At 43.9% G+C, this 20,700-nt stretch overlaps 1 protein-coding gene across 7 annotated transcripts in view; it reads right to left on the bottom strand.

Annotated features, from left to right (window-relative positions):
* The window catches only part of LOC141110881 (myosin-10-like), a 308,010-nt gene that overhangs the window by 111,407 nt on the left and 175,903 nt on the right, over positions 1 to 20,700 (bottom strand). The gene's annotated exons all lie outside the window — the stretch shown is intronic.

Genomic DNA, 20,700 nt, shown 5'->3' with positions numbered 1-20,700 from the left:
CCTGGTCATGAAGGGGATAAAATCTTCCGGAGTTCAAGTGGTTAAAAAAAATCTGCTTGCTGCATCTTTGCTGAGCTGTCATGGAAATGCATATCATATAGGAGTTGAAGGGTAACACGCCTATAACATATGTAAACTGGGTCTAAAAGGTGACACGCCTAAAACGCACCACACAGATGTGAACTGGCCTATTGAGCTAGAATTCATTTTGCTACAAGTGCATTCCGCAGCATCCTCGCCCAATTGTCTGTACTTATTTTATCACACAGAAGCCGTGTGTGTGTGTGAGACACAGACGTAATTATTTGTAAACTGTGAGAAATAAGGGGCCAGAGAACGTAAACTATAAAAATAAATCAGGAAAGGAAGAGAACTGAAATCCATTTCCTGACAGAGAAGCCAAGTGACCACACCTTCTCCTCATGATCCTCCTAAAGACTATGGTAGCGGAATGACTCCTACAATTACAGGCGTCTCTAGTCACTTCTCCTTTGCCGGTTAATTAGAGGGGAGAAAGTTGCTCAATACCTAGAAATTCTCATCGGTCACGTTTTTCTGGAAAGTTTATATGCTTCATGACAACTGTGTGTGAAAGTAATAATGCTAGTTCATGTCATTTGTATTTATTGCATTTGTAAACTTTGCCATTGTCATTTTAAGGAATATTCAATATATTGGATGTAGAAGATTATATGTAGTAAATAAATTAGTGCAATCAGCACACTTATTAAAATCAAAACATGATCATTGGTTTTGTCTAAAAACTGTACTGTTTGCATTGCATGTACAGTATGTGTGCGCAGGGTTGTGGTTTTGCAAAATATTCCTGTTTTAAAATAAAGTCTAGATGGCAGGTGTATAAAAGTCAGACATTACATTTTTTTACGTTTATCGAAATCACAAATTTACTTCTAAAGCCTCGTACACACGATCGGATTGTTGGCCAACAAAACCGTGGACTTTTGTCGAAAGGGCGTTGGCCCAAACTTGTCTTGCATTAACGGCATGGAATTGTCGGCCAACAAATACGAACATACTGACATACTACGTTGTTTTTCAGCTCTTTAGCGCCACCCTTTGGGCTCCTTCTGCTAATTTTGTGTTAGTAGAAGTTTGGTGAGTGTTGATTCGCGCTTTTCATTTCGCACTTTTCATTTTGCGCTTTTCAGTTCATTCCTGAACGGCCGTCCATCAACCAGCCATGTTGCGGAATCAGAGGAGATAATAAGTTATTTATTATTGGCCTTTATTGCTTTGACATTATTTTTTTGGTTAAATAATGATTTGATTTGGTATATTTTCTATATTTTTGGATGCATAGAATGCACTTTTTGGTTAAGTTCTATTGGCAGATAGCATGTTAGCCAAAATTGAAAAACGCCTGTAAACGAAGCCAAAATTGAAAAACGCCTGTAAACGAAACGCGTGTTACCACGTTTTGACGCGTTTGGCGCTTGAAATGCCTGTAAACCCCGCTTCTGAATGCATTTCTTTGCGTTCCAAAAAATGCCTCTAAACTCAACTGCCTAGAAAGGACTGTAAATGACCCTGTGTACATGTACTGATAAGATAAGAGAGGAGAGTTCAGGGGCAGCTGAAAAAAATATCCAACTGCTCCTAAATGTCCGTTTACCAGCAGCAGTGTACATGAGGCCTTAAAGGTCCTACTTAATCAAGCTGCAATAGCACTCAAGGCATGCTAACATAGATCCCCAACTAATACCACACATGATAATACAGCTTGAGAGGTTATCTTAGCATGCCTAAATGGTTATCAAAGCTTGATGATTCAGGCCCTAAGGGGCTAATTTCTGCAAGACTTATGTTATTACTCACCCTGTTGAAGTATCTCTGCTTTTGTTCCTTTTGCAAGTGGCAATTAGGCTGTTTAACCACTAGCTGCCTGCCCACTGTCGTATGACGGTGGGATGAGGCAGCTCTCGTTCTGAGCGGACGTCATATGACGTGATCACCTTCCCGAGCCACTAGGGGGCACGCGCCCGTCACTGGGGACCCGATGCGCATGCCCGGCAGCCGCAATGTCCGCTGGGCACCCGCGATTGCCCAGCAACCGAGCAGGACCGTGGATCTGTGTGTATGTAACCACACAGATCCACGTCCTGTCAGAGGAGAGGAGACTGATGGTGTGTCCCTTGTACACAGGGACACCCATCGGTCACCTCCCCCAGTCAGTCCCCTCCCCCCACAGTTAGAATCACCTTCCTAGGACACACATTAACCCCTTGATCACCCCCTAGTGTTAACCCTTTCCCTGCCAGTCACATTTACACAGTAATCAATGCATTTTTATAGCATGGATCGCTGTATAAATGTGAATGGTCCCAAAAATGTGTCAAAAGTGTCCGATATGTCCGCCACAATATCGCAGTCACAATAAAAATCGCAGATTGCCACCATGACTAGTAAAAAAAACAATCAATATACCCTTATTGCGATTTTTTACCAAAAATATGTAGAAGAATACGTATCGGCCTAAACTGAGGAAAAAATTTGTTTAAAAAAAAAAAAAAAAAATGGATATTTATTATAGCAAAAAGTAAAACATATTGTGTTTTTTCAAACTTGTGCCTCTTCTTTTGTTTATAGCGCAATAAATAAAAACCGCAGAGGTGATCAAATACCACCAAAAGAAAGCTCTATTTGTGGGGAAATGTGCCCTGTATTGAGGTGGTTAAAGCCAGTCAGAAAACTACCTGCTACTTGCCAAAAATTCTGTCTAGCAAATGAATGCGCTAGCTACTACTAGCTAGTGGACTCACACAACAATTAATTAAAGTGTATCTAAACCCAAAAACAAAAATGTAGCAATCCTGAGATGAAATGACTGCATTTTCTTTCTTTTTTTTCAATACTTTTTTCTTATAGCCACCTAATAATCTTGTGAATTACACACTTATTGTCCCTGGGTGGCTACGCTCATTTCTCTACTGTATTTATGGAAAGTGCCATGGTTATTGCTCAGACTGGACTAAAATCATGTCTGCCTTTGTTCATCTCCATCAGCCCCAGGAAGGTTTTACCCACTTAATGACCAGGCCATTTTTTGCGATACGGCACTGCGTCGCTTTAACTGACAATTGCGTGGTCATGCGATGCTGTACCCAAATAAAACTGATGCCTTTTTTTTCCCACAAATAGAGATTTCTTTTGGTGGTATTTGATCGCCTCTTCGGTTTCTTATTTTTTGCGCTATAAACAAAAAAAAGACCTGACAATTTTAAAAAAATAATAATATTTTTTACTTTCTACTATAATACATATCCAAAAAAAAAAATGTAAAAAAACGAATTTCTTCATCAATTTAGGCCAATATGTATCCTGCTACATATTTTTGGTAAAAAAAATCCCAATAAGCGTATATTGATTGGTTTGCGCAAAAGTTATAGCGCAAACCAATAGGGGATAGATTTGGGGGCTTTTAATTTTTTTTATTGTTTTTACTGGTAATGGCGGCAATCTGTGATTTTTAGCGGGACTGCGACATTGCGGCGGACAAATTGGACACTAAGTGACACTTTTTGGGGACCAGTGACACCAATACAGTGTAAAATGCACGGATCAATGTATAAATGACACTGGCAGGGAAGGGGTTAACTAAAGGGGTGATCAAAGGGGTTAAATGTGTTCCCTGGGAGTGTTTTCTAACTGTAGGGGGAGTGGATTCACTGGAGGAACATAGAGATTGTGATTCAGCTTAGCTGAAACACGATCTCTCTGTTTTCCTCCCTGATAGAGGAGAAGTGTGCTTTGTTTACATTGGCACACCACTGATCCATCTCTCCTGTGAACGATCGGCGGGTCGCAGCGGCCATTGCAGCCACTGGACCCGCTAATTGGCTCCCGCTGTGTTCGAACACAGCAGGAGCGGGGTGCCGGCGGCGCCCTAAACTGCGTGCATGAATTCATGTACAGGTACATGATTTTGCGCACCCAGGCTGCCCTGCCACAGTAAATGTATGTGGGGCAATCCTGCAGTGGTTAAATGTAGCAGTTTACAAAAGAAAGATAACATTGTTTTCTGCTACCTGTTCAGCTCATAGGAAGTGACAAAGTCCTGGCAAGATCAACAGATATTTTCTGTAATTGTCTTAAAAACGTAAAACAAATAAGCTGTTTTTTACTAAATTTTTGTTCTTGGGTTTAGTTATCTTTGAAACGTAATGTTAGAAAATGTTGTTCCGCCAGTCAGAAAAGTTGATGTGGGGCTGACCAGGACTAGCAGCCAGGGAGGATCAAAGTGTGAAGACGGCAATACAAATAGGCCTCTGAGAGTAATGTATAACCTTCCTTCTTAAAGTACATCTGTTTTGCCTTCCAGCAAATAAACTATGGGTGACTATGGGTGACTATGGGTGACTATAAGGTGCAACAATATTTGCCCAGGAAGTCAGCAGGGTTCCCTTGTATCCCCCTATGTGTCTTGTACTGTTTCCTGTAGCTGGAAGTAGTTTGTATACGCATCAGCCTTTCTTAGTAAAAGCGCATTATAATGCTAATGGATTTGTTGGGCTTATTGATAGAATTAAAAAAAACTAACAGAATTAAGGCAAAAAAAAACAACAGTAACCACAATTTTATCAGAGAGGATGTAAATAAAAATCTGAGAAAAGGGACACAGACAGAAATACAAATCTGGCATGGCTTCTAGCTTTCCTCTACTCTAATAAAAAAAGTGTTTTCATTTCTGTCTGGAGATTTCCCCTTACTTCCTGTCTGGTGGTAAAACACGGTCAGCAAAACAGGAAGTGAGGGGAAATCCTGGACAGCAGTAAGAACCTGACAAGAATTCTAATTCCTCCCAATTCCAGCCAAAACTAAAAGAAAATTTAGCTTGACATTCACTTTAATGTATGAGGTTCATTGTATTATATTCATTTTTAACAGCTTAAAACAACATTCATGTCAGCTGCTGGCAAGAATACACAAAACCATTTTGATATACATTCCTTTTACGCCATGGCGGTTTTGTTGCTATAAAATAAGAAAACCATAAGAATGTTTGTCTGCTTTCCCTTTACTACTATAAATGTCCTCGTGGTTCACAAACGCCTAGTGACTCTTACGTTTTTTTTTTATCACATTCTTGAAATGTTTCCCTCCAGAGAACTCTTTAAACTATTATAATTGTGACTACTGTAAAAAGTTTGAGCTATGGCAAGCATTTTTGTTCAGTTCTTGTAACTATCTAATGATCATTGTGGTATGTCCTGATATCCCCTATGCAAATAGAAAACAATGATTGAGCCTGAAACCTCCGCAAACAAAACGTAGGTATTTCTGGTTGGTACCCAATGTAGGGGACATGTGTGCACTGCAAGGTAAAGGCACCCTCACCATGACCCAACATGGCAGTTTAAACAAAAACCAGAATGGAGAAAACCAGGCAGATGGTTTACTATAGGTTATGGCATTTTGCCACCCTAACTGCTCTTTGTGGTGCTTTACAAAAATGCATACCTCCCAACATTTTGAGATGGAATGAGGGACACCTACCAGCAAATGTATGTAGGCATGGGACACGCCCCCTGTCACACCCCCTTAAAGGAGAATTAACCAAAAAAAAGGTTAAATAAATCCACAAGGGCTTTTTTTTACCACTACTATTCCTTTATATTGGCTTTTAAAATGTACAATTGCAGCAATTTAAAATTTGAATGAAAGGTTTAGCACTGGGAAACACTTTTTGAAAGATAAAAAGTGCATTTTATATACAGCTATATAGATCAGACCAAAATGAGGGACAAATGAGGGGGGAAGAGGCACAGAAGGACATTGCTCCAAATCAGGGACAGTCCCTCGAAATCAGGGACAGTTGGGAGCTATGAAAATGCAGCATGTGGGCCAATGGGAGATCTCTTCTCAGACATAGATGCCCAAGGCTCTGGGCTACCCAAAGCCACAAGACGGCCACAATGAGGTATGTATTGTGTAATCCAAAATGTGTTTTTTAAATATAACATCCCAAACTTTTTTGGGTCTAATGGAGTAGGTAAGAGTTAAAAAAAAACATTATTATTTTTTTATTTTTATTTTTTCTGTCTGTGTCCTGTTGGGGACATTTACCCATACCTACTGCCCTGAACAGTAGTGTACTGTCCCGCAGACACAACAGGAAAATGGAAAATGTCCATTCATTTCATTTTCATATAAAATGTTGGCATTTTCCTCAGTTTGTTTTGGTGAGAGTGGTTGGTAATAGAAATAGAGAGAATGAATCCTTCCAATAAGACAAAGACAGCAAAAAAACAAAAAAAAAAAAACAAAAAAAACTTTACATCAGTTTTAGCCAGTCCAAAACTAGCTTGGATGTGAATGGAGATCTGCCCAATAGGGACACATTCTGCAGTAGATTTAGACCACAAGTGTCAAACACAAAGCCCACGGACCAAATGTGGCTCTCGCACATTTTCTGCAGCACCCCCTCGTCTCCATCCTCAAATTATTTCAGCAGTTAACAGCAAAAAGGAGGACAGAACTCCTCCCCCAGATTCTGCGCTTCTTTGTGCAAGTACGGAGAGGCTTGTCTCTGCCACCCCCCCCCCCCCCTTCACTTTCCAACGCTGCCTACAGCTTTTTCCAAGCACATGGTAAGGGGGGTGCACGGGGGGGCTCTTGACTTCTGATGGTGGGAGGCTTTTCACATCTGATGTAAGGACATCTAGTCTTACAGATGCAACTGGCCCTTTAAGGGCGACTATAATGCTGATGCTGCCTGTGATGAAATTGAGTTTAACACCCCTGATCTAGAAGATCCACTCAATCAAGAAGTAAATGTGGAACCATGTATGTGTCCCCTGGGGGCTGGGACTTTAAGAAGCAGTGCCTCTAAAAATTTCAGGGGACACATACATAGTTCTACAGGTTTAATTAGGGATGTAGGCAGCCCATGTACTTGCACCACCATTCCCCTCTCATTGATATATAGAAGAAAATAAACATTTTGGCTGGAACTGGGCTTTAAGTTATTGCAGCAACTAGTGAGCAGATCTTAGTCACAGACAAACACAGCTTGTTTGAAGCATAGAAAAAATGTAGCCTACAAGTGAGAAAAGGCGTACATCAGAAGGGGTTAATACTGTAGCTTTTAGCTAGTTTCTAAATAATGGCAAAGTGTTTTATTTATGCACATTTTTAATAAACAGGTGAATTCAATTCCTTTAATATTGCAACTAATTATATACAGTAGTATATTTAAAGGATGCATTCACTTTTTCCAGATAATGGTTTATGCAGTCAGAGGGCCTCTGCAGGTTTTTAATCCTGTGCAGATTTGTAAAATGTCCATTCATTTTATTGTCATACCTGTAGGCCATTTGGGCCCCCCCTGCCGAAAAACTTCCAGTTAGCAATCCCCACATCCTGCCTTGTTGCTAAAACATGAAAACAGTTGGCCACTAACTCTCACCATTACGTGAGTGAAAAACAATGTTTTTGCGGCCTAGCATCAAGGCAGGTTATAGGCATGGCTAACTAGGGGTTTTTCAGCCATTCTATTGGGGGGTCTCCATATAGCCTCCAGGTATAACGATATAATTAACAAACATGATTTGAAAATGCATGGACTATTTTCCAGAAAGGTAAACTTAGCCTTTAAGCCTAATTCCAGAGTTGAAGTAGTAGTAAACTCTGTGAACAAAAAAAAAATCCTCCTGCAAGGCAATGTTATATGGTGCTAGTATGCATTGCATACAAGCACATTATGTGAAACTTACCTTAAGGGCTGGTTAACAATGGTCCAACATGTGCTTCGACTTCCAGAGCATAAGTCACATGACATGTCAAAATTAATGGTTCCCTATGACAGCCATCTTATCTGGTCCAACCGGCATCGGTCCAACTTTGAAAATGCTCCCTGCACTACTTTGGTCCAGCTTGGGCATGATTTCAGCCCACTGATTTCAATGTAAGTCGCATCCAAGTCGGATCATTGTCTTAACTGAACCGACTTGTGGCATGCGACTTGTGTTCTGAGGATCTTGAAGAGTAACACTATGCCAACATTTTTTTTTTTAAAACGGCGTAAGGTTCCCCCCCCCCCCCCCCCAAGACCATATAAGACTCTTCGGATCTAGTATAGATTTTAAGGGGAACCTCCACGCCAGAAAAAAACGCAGTGAGTTCCCCCCAAAATCCATACCAGACCCTTATTGGAGCATGCAGCCGGCAGGTCAGGAAGGGGGGGGGGGGGGCGGCAAGCGAGATCGTACCCCTACCTATTCATAAAATAAGTGTAAAAAATAAATAAAAACAGTACACAGATTTTTGACAAAGTCTTTTATTAAAAATAGCACCGTGACTTCTTTCTATGGTGGTCTTCTCCCTCCTCCAGTTCGTTCTCCCTCTGTTGCTGATGCCTTGTTCCTCCGATTCTTTTCCCTCTGCTGCCGATGTCTCCTTCCTTGGGTTCTTCTCCCTCTGCTGCAGATGTCTTCTTCCTCCGGTTCTTCTCCCTAGCTCCTGCAGTTGTGCCAGCTCCGCTCTCTGATGGTCCTTTTATAGATATGGGGCGTGGCCATCCGGTGACTGCATCCGGAGACCCCACCCCCTTATGATGTCACCGCCTGGGGCATGATGGGGTGGTGACGTCATAAGGGGGCAGAAACTCCGGGTGACATCACCAGATGGCCACGCCCCATGTCTGTAAAAGAACCAGCAGAGAGCGGAGCTGGCATAACTGTGGGCGCTAGCATCGGAAGAAGAACCAGCAGAAGAATTGGAGGAAGAAGACATTGGCAGCAGAGGGAGAAGAACCAGAGGAAGAAGACATCGGCAGCAGAGGGAGAAGAACCAGAGGAGGGAGAAGACCACCGGAGAAAGAAGACACATTGGAGCAATTTTAATAAAGGACTTTGTCAAAAACCTGTGTACTGTTTTTATTTATTTTTGACACTTTTTTAGTGAATAGGTAGGAGTACGATGTACCCCATACTCATTCACATGGGGGGTCACAATCTGGGGGCCCCCTTGTTAAAGGGGGCTTTCAGATTCCGATAAGCCCCCTGCCTGCAGACTGCCACAACCAGCGCCCAGGGTTTTTTTTTTTACATGGGCCAATAAAAGTATTTACATTTGATATGGACATGGAGTTGCCGGCCCTTCTCTCTTCTACCACTGCCCAGGGTTGCCGGGAAGAGGCCCTTGTCCCCATCAACATGGGGACAAGCTGCTTTGAGGTGGGGGAGCACAGAGCCCCCTTGCCCTAAAGCCCCCACCCCCGCATATTGAGGGCATGTGGCCTGGTATGGCTTAGGAGGGGGGCTGCTCCCCCCCCTTTCCTGACCTGCCAGTCTGCATGCTTGGATAAGGGTCTGGTGGGGCATGGGGTTCCCCCTCAAGATCCATACCAGACTCAAAATCGGTTTGCGTTCATTGAAGTCGCATGGAAGTCGGACATGAAGTCGCAGGGCAAAGTCGGATCAGAAGTCGTGCAACTTCCGTGTCGGAATAGTGTGAACATATCATAAAATGAAGCCCTTCAGTGGTGTGCTGTCACCGCTGACAGGGCTTCCATCTTCACCCAGTCTTCCTTCTGAGTTAGCGGGCTCCGTTTCTTTGATTGGACAAGCCACAATGATGTCACTCCTGTGCATGCGTGCGGGAGCGAATGTTCACGACACAGGGCTCTGAAAGAATGGCACGGATATGGCGTTCCTTCAGAGCGCATGTGCTGGTGACACCACCGGCGGCTTTACAAGTAAATATATCCTAAACTGTGCATGTTTAGGAGATTTTTACTGTACCTATAGGTTAGCCTCATTATAGGCTTACCTATAGGTAAAAATCAACCAAGGGAGTTTACTCACACTTTAAAGCAGTTGTAAACCTTTGACAAGAATTATGAACAAAGTTTATCCCTCTATAGTGTGTACTTGTCTCAATTAGGAGCACTATGTGTCATTCTGTCTGCTGCTTTGTTCCTCTGCTATCTGCATGAGTCACTACTGACACATTTTTCTGACGCTAAGAGATACAATGTGACGGAGTGGGGGGGGGGGGGGGGGGTGTCCCTTCCCTCCAAATAGATCTCAGCTCTCCTCACTAAGTTTATCTTCAGCTCCCCGCCCCCTGCTTTCTGAAAACTCAGAAAAGCTGTATAGATTCTGGACTTTGAACGACTGTAGAGAAGAGATGGCTATAGATAAACAGGTACAACTTATGTAGGAGGATTTGTTTAATCTCTGTGCATCACCTGTGGTTAGTCACTTCACTGGTTATATGTGAGGGTTTGCAACAACTTACAAAAAACAAATGCTTTGCTGTCACTATGTGAGTACCATTCTGTACAGCAGTAGGGTCGCCAAAGGGAAGTAGAGATGGGTGCTTAATTTGAGGTTAATCCTACTGCTAAAAGAACCAGTATGGGTGATACATTATTTCACAGTGCCTGTTGCAAATGTGGAAATTTCAGAATTCAGTTGCAGAGATCTCCCCATCAGAGTCCCAAAGAGATATAGGAAACTATAACATGGATAATTCTGCAACTTTTAGGAGTATTATAAGTTTCAATCAGGACTTTTTTTCAGCTGGAACTTGGTAGAACTCAGTTCCACCACCTCTGGCTCAGGTCCTCTGCTCCCTACTCACCACTATGACTTGTAAACACAGAAGTCCGGCTTCTGTGTTTACAAGTGACAGCTTGACTCTCAACGGCTCCCATAGATCCGATCTCCTGAATGTCTCCCACTGAGTACAGGATCAGGACAAGGGAGATGCAGGTGCCGGGGTGGAATGAGGATACAGACACCCTCAATGGATGATCTCCCTGCAAGTGAGAGAGGTGGAGCCACCTACAGTGTGTGGGGAGGTACTAGAGCCGACTGCATGCTTTAACTTAATACAGCAACAAGAGTAAAGTGGAAGATGGTGGAGCTTTTAAAGGAAGGGGGGGAGAATATGTGGGCAGTAGAGGGGGTTGCATGCAGAGGTCAGAGCTGAAGAGGGGTGAAAATGAGATGTGGATGGGGAATGCAGAGGTTAGCAGCTGTAGAAGAAGGCTGAATCCTGCACTCTGTGTGTAGAGCACCCCTGAACTCTGCACTCTGTATGCAGCACAACCTGAACCCTGCACTCTGTGTTACCCCCCCCCCCCCCAACTCTGCACGTAATGCACTCCTGGTATTAAATGCCCCTTTAAGACCCTCCCACTGTTAATTAAATTTGACCACACCCACTATTTGATGCAGTTTGGAGGGTGTGTGTGTGGGGGGAGTGGCTCATGGTTGAGTTCCTGCACCTGTTTTCTGAGAAAAAAAAGCCCTGGTTATAATACAAGTTTAGAGTGAAATGAGCAAGCTTCTAGGAATGCCAAGCAACCTTGTTAATATAGCCTTTCCTTTGTCTGCGCTCTGAGAGGTGACATCATAGACCTAGGACAATGTGAGCATACTGTTTACCATTCAGCTTGCCAGTGTCTGCACCATAACTGCTGGCATTTATGAGAACAAAGAAAGCACCTGATTCACATATAGGCATAAATCAATGTCTTAACAGCAAAGATCTATAAATAATTGTTTCTAAACTGAAATGCAATTATGTACAGCCTGCTAGAGAGCAACTGCTGCATGGGTTTAGCTAAGCCTTGTCCGTCATTCTATAAAATATCACTCCAAATAGCCAGTTGTGGAAGGTGAATGCACATTGTACAAGGATGCCAGGGATGGGTCCTGAACGGCAGGTATATTTCCTCACTATTTGGGTAAAGGCCACTTTAAGGGGGTGGTTGAAGACATTGTTGAGTACCCAAGGGTTCTCACCCATACAGGGTGAGGGGTTTCAGGGAAGTCTAATTAGAGAGGAGAGGACTGGCTGGCAGTTCTCTCAGGATTAGTAAATCCTCATTTGGGAAGACAGAGGCTTCGGAAGACTTTGGGTGGGAAAGAGCCTCCAATTTCTGATTACAAGGTCGCTTGGCCCCAATAGGGTTAACCATCTGCATAAGAGTCCAGAAAAGCACAGGAAGGTGTCTGTGGAGTTGTTCATAGCTATGCATAAGTGTGAACTGCCTAGCAAATAAAAGTGTTTGCTAAGCTCCTGTGGCCTATGTGGCACTCTGAAACAGATGGGAACCCTAAACCCTGGTATGGAACTGGTATGTTGGTGGTGAGTCATCGTGTTTTTCATGATACCTGAACTGTGGACTGTTTGTATATTCTTTGCTGAAGAAAGCTGTTTATTTTCTTGACTTTTAAAAAACTGCCGATTGGTGATCCAAAGTTCCCTTTATCAAGAGGGAATCTTGATACTCTTATCGGTTTTTCTGCTTTGCAGACATGCCCTCTCCATCCTATAGCTAGGGACTGCCTGTCTCTATCAGTACGTCATCTCCAGTCATTGTTTGAGTATACTGCATCATAAAATCATCATTTATGACTCCAGGCAATAAAGACATTAAATCAAACTGATACGTGAAGCCCAGAACTTCTTTGTTCCTAGTCTGGAGTAGACATGTGCAATTTGTTTAGTTCAGAATTCATTTTTCAAAAATTCGAAAATCTGAAATAATAACTAATAACTATTACTAACTATTAAATTATTGGTATTGGAATTTCCTTTCAAATTTGGCTGTTAGTGAACGTAATGAATATAAATTTATCCAAATTTACTAAATATCAGAAATAACGAATACCGCATCTAAACAAATTGAACGTAACAAATTAATAATGATAATAATAATAATAATAAAACCTTTTTATTATTGTTATTAATTCTTTACGTTCCATTCGTTTAGATGTGGTATTCGTTATTTCGGATAATTCGTAACTTCGGATAAATTTGTATTTGTTATGTTCACTAACAGCCAAATTTGAAAGGAAATTCAAATACCAATAATTTAATACCGGTAGTTGGTTATTATTTTAGATTTTCGTTCCTATTTTCGGATTTTCGTTCTTTCAAACTTTCGGATTTTCTTTCTTATTTTCAGGTTTTCGAATTTTTGGATTTTCAAATTTTCGGATTTCCAAATTTATGGATTTCCGAATCTCCACAATTCTGAATTTTCAATTTTTCACATTTCCAAATTTTTTCGAAGTAACGAATTTCAAACATAACGAATGATCCGAAAAACTAAAAAAAACTAAAAACGAATGAAACGAAAAGGAACAAATTTTCGGCAGTGCACGTGTCTAGTCTGGGTACAGACTGCAGAAAGCTGGCTGTAAAAAGAATTGAATGGGGAACTTGCAACACAGTTTGAGTTCCCGAATAAAAAGAGAAAGGCTTGTAGTATCCTTATCAGAATCAAGAAAACCTGATAAAAATTTAAAGCGGCTCTTTTTTTTTTCTTAAAATAACAAACATGTCATACTCACCTGCTCTGTGCAATGGTATTGCACAGAGTGGCCCCAAACCTCCTCTTCTGGGGTCCCCCGCCAGCGCTCTTGGCTCCTCTTATTTTGTGTTTGCCCCCATAGCAAGTGGCTTACTATAGAATCAGACGTGTGGGCTCACTCCTGAGCTGGGCTCTGTGTCTGTAGACACATACAGTGCTGGTCGGCCCTGCCCTCTCCTCACAGGATTTGACTGAGAGCAGCAGGAGCCAATGGCTTCCCCTGCTTTCAGCCAAGCTTGTGAATGCAGGGAGAGGAGAGAGAAGAACTGAAGCCTGGCACACTCCTGGCTAGATATCGGTAAGTATTAAGGGAAGGGTGGTGGTGAGGGTGGTGGTGGTGGTGGGGGGGGGGGGGTTGTAACAGCAACTGGAAGGATTTTACCTTAGTGCAGGGGTAGGCAACCAAGGGCCTCCAGCCGTGGTGAAACTACAAGTCCCATGAGACATTGCAAGACCCTGATAATCACAGGCATGACTCCTAGAGGCAGAGGCATGATGGGATTTGTAGCTGGAGGGCCGAGGTTGCATAAAAATAGTTTGTCTTTACAACCACTTAGATCAAGGGGTACAAAGCTCTTATGCACAATGGACAGTGTGAGAGGCAAGTGGGGTGATTGGGAATTCTGCAATGCTGCAGAATTGGAAGTGAGAATGGCAAAACAAACACTGTAGTGACCTATATACAGTGGCGTATCCAAGGTATGGCAGCCATGGCAAGTGCCATGGGCGCCATGCGGGAGGAGGGGTGGCAAAAAAGCTGCCCCTGCACAAAAAAAAGTCCCACCCGTCCTCTCATGACCGCCTCCCGCACTAAGCTAGCCCCCCGGCGCACAGCCGGCCTGCTGGAGCGCGGCGCCGGCACGGCACTTCACCTAGCATTGCAAGTAGTTACTTGGCCTAGCACTGGCAGTGGGGAGGGTAGTGACAGGTGCCCCCATGACGGCCGATGATTGCCCAGACAGAGGGGTCTACATAGGGGAGGGTAACTCGCAGAGGCGGAGCTTAATGCTCCGCCTACCCTCCACTGCAGAGCTGCATCATCTTCTCCCTGGAGAGGGGTCTCCCGGGTCTGTGACGTGACCATGATGTGAGCACCGGTGAGGACTCTGGAGGGGAACCTGGAGGCTGGAGAAGAGACGAGAGTGACTAGAGAGAAAAAATTGGATGACGGGGAACCCCCAGGCAGCAGCAACTGCAAGAATTTGCACTGCAGCCAGGCAGGTGCTAGTACTTAAGTCACCACGATCTTGATCATCATGTGCATGTGTACCAGTGCCAACTGCCAAGCAAAAGTAAAGCAAGTAGCCAATCAAATATAGTGCTCAAACAATAGGGATTAAATAAATATGCTTAGCCATAGATATCATAAATAAAGTGTAATAAAGTGATTTGTGCAAGTAGTACCTGCTGTTGCACAAATCACTTTGTTACACTTTATTTATGATATCTATGTCTAAGTATATTTATTCAATCCATATTGAGCACTATATTTGATTGGCTGCTTGCTTCTGCTTGGGCCTGGCACACACGCACAATTGCACATGATGATGACTTAAAGCGGAGTTCCACCCATATAAAAGTCAGCAGCTACAAAAACTGTGGCTACTGACTTTTATTAATCAGACACTCACCTGACCCACGGTCCAGCAATGCGGGCAAACTAATCCCCGCTCCTCTCCCCCTCCTCTCTGCGGCACCGGCATTGTACAGTGTCAGAGGTGCTAGCGCAGCATTTTTGGGTGCTGGTAATGCTGCATTTATGGGTGCTGGTAATGCTGCATTTATGGGTGCTGGTAATGCTGCATTTATGGGTGCTGGTGTTACTGCAATTATGGGTGCTGGTGAGGCTGCATTTATAGGTGAACTGACCTTGAGCACATCATAGACCAGTTTGCATCAGTGAAAGCAAGGAAGGTGCAGTTGTAATTTTTATGTAGTGCCAATCCATAATTTGTTAATTGGAAGATTAAAGCGTTTGACTTGTAGTTTTGTTAGCTGTTTTTTTTGTTAAGGTTATCTGAAAGATGGGTTGCAAACGTTTTGACGGGGCGGAGTTTCAGTGCTTGCCATAGTGGCCATTTTCACTAGATACGCCTCTGCCTATATGTAAGCTTATCTGAAATGCCTTAAAATAACTATTATGAAAATGCACACACTTATGTCTTACTAGCCACCAGAAACCTTGTAGGACATCTGCAGAACACCTCGGCATTAATAGCCTACTGTTCGGGACACTTACTGACTTTTGTTACACTTCACTATGGACTCATGTTATTGGTGGCTACAACTCGGGTAACTTGTATCCATATGTTTCTTCATGTTGAGACTTGTATTTTAAAATTCCTAAATAAAAATGTAATGAAAAAGAAATACAATCTTAAATAACTGAACCATATCCAAGGCCTTGTATCTTTTCACAGAGGAGAGAGGAGAGGCAGGAAAGTAGCATGATTTCTCCTCTTCCATTCACAGAACGCCTTGTATTCTGTGGGAAATACAAGGCTTTTGTGAATGGGTGAGGAGAGAGGAGTAGGGGGTGTTGCAGGTGGAGCTCTTCACTGCCATAACCACATCTCTTGGCTTGCAGCAAAGTAGGATTTTTTTTTTCTCTGAAGTTCAGCTGAAAAATATATATATTTCTGCAATGTAAAAATAAAACAGTGATAGCCTAAATGTACTTTATAATGTCATCATTTCCTCTTGTACAATCCCAACATCTCTGAATAGGATTCCTCTCTCCTGCACACACCCGATTAGAGCTCTTTACTGGTAGAATTGTATGGTTTCTATAGCTCAGCAGGATTCTAGGTTGGTGGAATGTGATCCTGGAGCACACACCTGTCTCCATTACTACCTGTGTGCTGTCATCTTCCACTGCACCTTCACAATAGAGAACACTTGATGGCTTGTGACAGGTAAGACAAGACCGAGCAAGGGCAGGGCCTGATATGCTGTCTGCAGCTGGCACAGTACATAGTGGGATGGACAGGAACCGTCAAACCAGAAAAACAAACATGGCTACTGGACTGAGTCTTACCTAACAAAAAACAAAAAAACAAACAAAAAAAACCCAAACATATACAGCTATGTGTTGTACATTATACTATAGACAGAAAAAGCTGCGGGCACGCTGAGGGCTCGCACAGACTGCTGTTACTGCACACACATTAATGTGCCTTGTGTTAAAGTAGAACTAAAGGCGAAACTTTTTTTTTTCATTTTGGATAGTTAAGGCGGCCACATATGATGCAAATTTTTTCCTGCAACCACGGGTTGCATTAAAGTAATTTGTACGGTTCCCCCATCAACACAGAAAGTGCTGACAAGGGAATTCCTCCTGCTGAGCAATTGTCTTCTCCTGGTGGGGGAAGCAGTCCCCGCCAGGAGAAGACAGTGATTATCGCTAGACGCTATAGCAAGCGAATACGGCAGGCTGGTTTTACCCAAGTTGATTGAGCGATCAACTTGGTACATTCAGCCTGCCCATTAACGGTTTGAATCTCGGCTGGTTCTGGAGGAACCCTGTATAGCTGGCCTAAGACTAGGTTCACACTAGAATAAGTGGGGTTATAACCCCTATAGGTTTTTTCATTGCTATCTGTGTCCTACTGGGGCGATTGCTTTTCACTTCCTGTCCCATTGTTAAAACAGGAAGTGGGAGGAAATCGCTCCAAAGTGAGGGAACCCCTGGTTGTCACCAGAACTAAGGTCTTCATTGGAAGATTTCTATTCCTGTTTTGGTGACAACCCAAAATTTAGGATTTTCTTTCCTTTTCACGCCTAAAGAGAACATGAAAAATGAAAAATAGTAACAGTGAATCTCCTTACAGAGGTGTTCTGTCAAATTCTCAACCCGTCAAAAACTCCAACCACGTCACTTCTGATTTATTTAAACCATCAGTAATTGGAGATTTTGACAAATTGCTGTTTGGACACAACACCGGCAACCGAATACAGTCCGGTACAGGAAGTTATAACCGTTTTGACAGCACAGCAGCTAACAAGGTTTTTGTTGGCTACTATCAGTGCGGAGTAACAATCTCTGATCATAATATCGTGCACCGGACTGTATTTGGTTGCCGGTGTTGTGTCCAAACAGCAATTTGTCAAAAATCTCCAATTACTGATGGTTTAAATAAACCGGAAGTTAAGTAGTTGGAGTTTCTGAGGAGTTGGATATTTTGACAGAACAGGGGCACAGACAGCAATAAAAACTGACAGGCGTTCTAATCCCTCTCCACTCCAAAAGCAAAACTAAAACAGTTTTTTGATGTTGTTTGTATATGTGTATGTAAGTTAGGCTCCATGCACACTGAAGCTGATAAACTGAGGTTAAAAGCTAGTACTGACGCCAGGAAAAAAGCAGTGTTAAAAATGTGATTTTATCAGCATTTTGCATTGGTGTCAATGCACGTTTAGCCGTGTTTCCCCGCAAAATCCATACCAGACCCTTATCTGACCCTTAGCACGCAGCCTGGCAGGTCAGGATGGGGGGGGGGGGCGAGCAAGCGTGCCCCTCCCCAGACCATACCAGGCCACATGCCCTCAACATGGGGGGGTGGGTGCTTTGGGGCAGGGGAGCCCTGTGCCCCCCACCCCAAAGCAACTTGTCCCCATGTTGATGAGGACAAGGGCCTCTGCCCGACAACCCTGGCTGGTGGTTGTCGGGGTCTGCGGGTGGGAGCTTATCGAAATCTGAAAGCCCCTTTAACTAGGGGGCCCCCAGATCCCGGCCACCCCATCCTATGTGAATGAGTATGGGGTACATTGTACCCCTACCCATTCACCTAAAAAAAAGTGTCAAAAATAAACACAGTACACAGATTTTTAAAATATTTTAAGGCAGCTCCAGCATCTCTTCCGATTTCTTCTCCCCCCTCTCTGGCTCTTCTCCCTCCTCTGGCAATGTCTTCTCCCTCTGCCGGTCCTTCTCCGTCTCCGGTGTCTTCTCGCTCTTTTTCCGGGCCTTCACCGCTGTCTTCTCCCTCTGTTCTTCTTCCGATGATGACTCGACGTGATCTCCCGGTGTAATGCTGGGTCCGCCGTGTGCAATGACTTATATTTACATGGAGCGGGCTACCTGCTGATGTCATCCAGGGGCCCCGCCCCCTTGTGAGGTCATCATCCCATCATGCCCCAGGTGGTGACATCACAAGGGGTGGGGCCTCTGGATGACGTCAGCGGGTGGCCCTGCTCCACGTGAATATAAGTCATTGCACACGGCAGACCCAGGATTACACCGGGAGATCACGTCGAGTCAACATCGAAGAAGAACAGAGGGAGAAGACAGCGGCGAAGACCCGGAAAAAGAGTGAGAAGACAGCGGAGAGAGAAGACCCAGCAGAGGAGGGAGAAGACAGCGCAGAGAGGAGAAGAACTGGAGAGGGAAAAGGACCGGCAGAGGGAGAAGACATCGCCGGAGAAGGGAAAAGAAATTGGAAGAGAGACGCCGGAGCTGCCTTAGTAAAATACTTTAAAAACCTGTGTACTGTGTTTATTTTTGACCCTTTTTTTAGGTGAATGGGTAGGCGTACAATGTACCCCCTACTCATTCACATAGGGTGGGGGGCCAGGATCTGAGGGCCCCCTTGTTGAAGGGAGCTTTCAGATTCCGATAAGCCCCCACCCGCAGACCCCGACAACCACCGGCCAGGGTTGTCAGGAAGAGGCCCTTGTCCTCATCAACATGGGGACAAGGTGCTTTGGGGTGGGGGGGCCCCCCTGCCCTAAGGCACCCACACCCAGGCATGTGGCCTGTTATGGTCCAAGGGGGGGGGGGCGCTCGTCCCCCCCTATCCTGACCTGCCGGGCTGCGTGCTTGGATAAGGGTCTGGTATAGATTTTGGGGGGCCCCACGCCATTTTTTTTTAGCGTGGGGGTTCCCCTTATAATCCATACCAGACCTAAAGCTCTGGTATCATCCTGGAGGAGAACCCCATGCCAATTTTTTTTCATTTTGGCGGGGGGTTCCCCTTCAATATCCTCAGCACACAAGTCGCACCGCAAGTTGGATCATCCAGATCCAACTTCTGGAGCGACCTCTATTCAAATCAATGGGCTCCCATAGGGAACCATTGATTTTGAATAGAGGCAGAGAAACGCCTGACAGTTGGTGGTTCCAGCAGTAACCCCGATAGGACTCTCAGAGACCAGACACCAGGGACTCAAGTGCATAAAGAAAGCAATTCCCAGCTACACTGTTGCATAAAATTTCATTTTTAGTGCAAAATTTAAAAGGATTCTCATTTTGATCTAAATGAAATTTTGTATCAAAATCTAATTTTGATCTAAGAAAAACACACGTCATGAATATGTAGTAATCTGCAGGTCTCACATCACAGACCTGAGAGCTGGGGTTTTAGTGCAGGTGTTATTTGAGATCCTGTTTTCAGGACAAGCTCATTCCATTCCATAGTATCAGAGAGACAGCAAGTTAATCCACCTGCTTGAAGTACAAGTCTGGGCAGGCTTCCACCTGTCTATGGGATACAATAATTTCATGAGGTCATCAGAAAGCAGGTCTACCAAGCCTTGTACTGGAATGTGGAAAGCAGAGGAAATGACAGGATTAATGAAGCATGAGTCTCTGCCATGTAACATTAAAGATGGGAAATCAACACTATAAAGAAGTGCAGGTATTAGTGATAGGCAACCCTCTACACTTCAGCTGAGGCCAAACTACAAATCCCATCATGCCTCTACCTACAGAAGTCATGCCTATGTCTAAGCGTCTCATGGGATTTGTAGTTTCAGCACAGCTGGCGTGCTAAGGTTAATATTGTATTAAGAACCTGTGCTTTGCCCATGCAGGGCAATGGGACAGGGAACTAAAGGTCATGCAGAAGACACATACAATTGGGTTGATTTACTAAGCCCTTTCAGACAGCCGGATCCGTACAAGCGGATCCACCTGCCCAGGGAGGGATCTTTCCGCCGATCCCTGCTCAGCAGGCGGATGACACAGACACAGCCCGCTCTCCTTTATGGGGCAGTCAGATGGAAACGGACTGCATGTCCATTTTTATCTTATTATCATCTGATCTGACAGACAGATGGTGAATGTATACCTTTTCTATAGAGAACAATGGGTGGTCCAATCAGGTCTGCCTTAAAAATGGACAGGCGGCCCCATTCGGTCCGCTGGTGTGAAAGAGGCCTTATGCCCCATACACACGATAGGATTTTCTGACGGAAAATGTTCCATGGGAGCTTGTTGTCGGAAATTCCGACCGTGTGTAGGCTCCATCGGATATTTTCCATCGGAATTTCCGTCACACAAAATTTGAGAGCTTGTTCTCAAATTTTCCGACAACAAAATCTGTTGTCGGAAATTCCGATTGTGTGTACAC

Source organism: Aquarana catesbeiana, linkage group LG10, assembly GCF_042186555.1.
Source record: "Aquarana catesbeiana isolate 2022-GZ linkage group LG10, ASM4218655v1, whole genome shotgun sequence".
Taxonomy (NCBI): Eukaryota; Metazoa; Chordata; class Amphibia; order Anura; family Ranidae; genus Aquarana; species Aquarana catesbeiana.
Note: the sequence above shows the minus strand (reverse complement) of the source record. Positions and strands in the feature narration are given on the sequence as shown.